General features: G+C 34.0%; 1 long non-coding RNA gene across 3 annotated transcripts; it reads right to left on the bottom strand.

The window, feature by feature from the left end:
• Window positions 1-90: 90 nt before the first annotated feature.
• On the bottom strand, window positions 91-2044 carry LOC109591784 (uncharacterized). Of its 3 annotated transcripts, XR_002189994.1 has the most exons (6): window positions 1944-2042; window positions 1731-1900; window positions 1605-1687; window positions 1356-1534; window positions 508-603; window positions 91-355 (listed from the first exon to the last, which is right to left on the bottom strand). It is a non-coding gene; the product is annotated as an uncharacterized LOC109591784 (long non-coding RNA). The 3 variants fall into 3 exon arrangements; XR_002189993.1 differs by having other exon boundaries at window positions 1731-2044; XR_002189992.1 differs by lacking the exons at window positions 1605-1687; window positions 1731-1900; window positions 1944-2042 and having other exon boundaries at window positions 1356-1598.
• Between the last annotated feature and the right edge of the window lie 6 nt (window positions 2045-2050).

The following is a 2050-nucleotide window of genomic DNA, read 5'->3' as shown; positions in this document are numbered from 1 at the left end:
CTACAATTTGTATGTAATACGCTAAATTAAAGAATGTTAAGTTTAAGAATTAATTCTGTGTCAATTCTAAAATTGTTGAATCATCTACAATTTGTATGTGATACAGTCAAGGGTAAATTTACTCTTGATATAGTAAATTCAAAAAGTGTTTATGTTTAATAATTAATTTTTAAATACAATATCAATAATCACAAAAACTGCATATTTGAAATTTACCAAAAAAATCACAAAAATTAAGTCACATCTATACATACAAGCCAGTTCAACTTGAAATGGTTCAGAAACCAGCTCAATTGTGTCCACACTTAACTGCATGTGGTTGAATCAGTTTATAAGTACTACAGTGACCTTCACCCTACAAGAGAAGGAGAGAGAGAGGGGAAGAAGGAAGAGAGAGAAAGGGGAAGGGAGAGAAAGAGATGGAGGGAAGTAAAGCCGGAGGGAGAGTGAGAGAGGGAGGGAGGGAGGGACAATAATTATTGATTCCAATACATTAATAAAATGTACAATTGATTTTTGTTTACTGTCACATGATAAAAGATAGACCACACCCATTCCATCCTAGCAGCTGTAATGACTTACTGGTACAAAAACCAGCATCACCTGGAACAACACACAAACAAACATCATTAATAAAATAATATAATACTAGAAGCAATGTAGAACATTAAGGGGCGAGCCTAAGCTAGCAAAGCAATTATGACACTGGATCTATCCATCTATAATCTACTCAGTGCTGATGATTTCAAAGCATGCATCATGATTTAGGCATAGCAACATGATTTACATGATGAAAGTTTAATGCTGCTGATAAAATTGATAACTTTTAGTCTTCTAGTTTCACATACACATTTCTTGCCTATAAATGTCTGTAAAGATGCTTTACTTAGCTTTAGATATAATATTATCCAATATTAAGATGACTGAGAAAAAGCTTGATTGACTTTCACAGTTTTAATAGCAATTGCATCAGTAAAGACGAGCTTCATAGGTTATTAATTGAATTTAAAACCTTCTATAGCTGCTGGGGAAGTCTTTGGACGGTATCTGCCTTATATTGCTGCTAGAAAGCTCATGAATTCTTCCAGTGTGTTAGTTGCCATTTTTATTTTACTGTGACCGCTCCCACTTTCAATGAAAAATTGAAAATTGCATTGGTAATGCATAATAGTATCTATCTACCGTATTAGATCTACGCATAAATAGGGGTGACGTACGAGGACAGACAGACAGAGGGACAGAAGGGGTGTGACTGAGAGTATAGCTAGAGTGGGGCGAGCTCAGGCTCGCCCCAATTATCATTTTACCTATTATACTGTATTAAAATAATAATATACACACATTAACTGACTGACTGTGTTTATTATTAGGAGAAGAGACTGGAGAGGTGGAGTGGGAGAGTCATAGTGTAACCCTCACTAAACCATCAGCAGGTCATTGTCAGGAAGTGATCAGTCAATTAACGGACAGTCATCAGGAAATTAACCTCTTTCACTCATCACCTGATATTGTATACTTGATGATGTCTCAAGTACTAGACATAAGAACAATAAAGAGGATTTTTATATATAACACTAAAATAACAAAAGATGTCATCCTCTTACTGTCTCACAAAATAACAAACAATACTTCATTAGAGACACTATGGATCAGTCCCAATTCCATCAATGATGATGGAGTCATTGCACTAACACAATCATTAATTAATAATAAAACAATTATTCACTTACTCCTTCATAACAATCCTGACATCACTTCAACCAGTGCTCAGTCACTAGCTGAACTTTTACTCTACAACCACACACTATCTTACCTTACTCTCGATGGTACTAACATTGATACTGATGGAGTACTGGTACTGATGGAATCTCTCAGGACCAATAATTATACACTAAGGGACCTATGGCTAGACAATAAACATAAACAAACTTGTTCTTCTTTACCTTATTATAAAACTATTGAAAACAGATTACACTTTGTGTAATTATTTCATATACATTATTAGTTTATTAATAAATTATTAAATGGAAAAGATAATTTTAAAATGTAC

This window comes from Amphimedon queenslandica, unplaced genomic scaffold (genome assembly GCF_000090795.2).
Source record: "Amphimedon queenslandica unplaced genomic scaffold, v1.1 AMPQUscaffold_7248_Cont20799, whole genome shotgun sequence".
Taxonomy (NCBI): domain Eukaryota; kingdom Metazoa; phylum Porifera; class Demospongiae; order Haplosclerida; family Niphatidae; genus Amphimedon; species Amphimedon queenslandica.
This window is presented reverse-complemented; position numbering and strand designations above follow the sequence as displayed.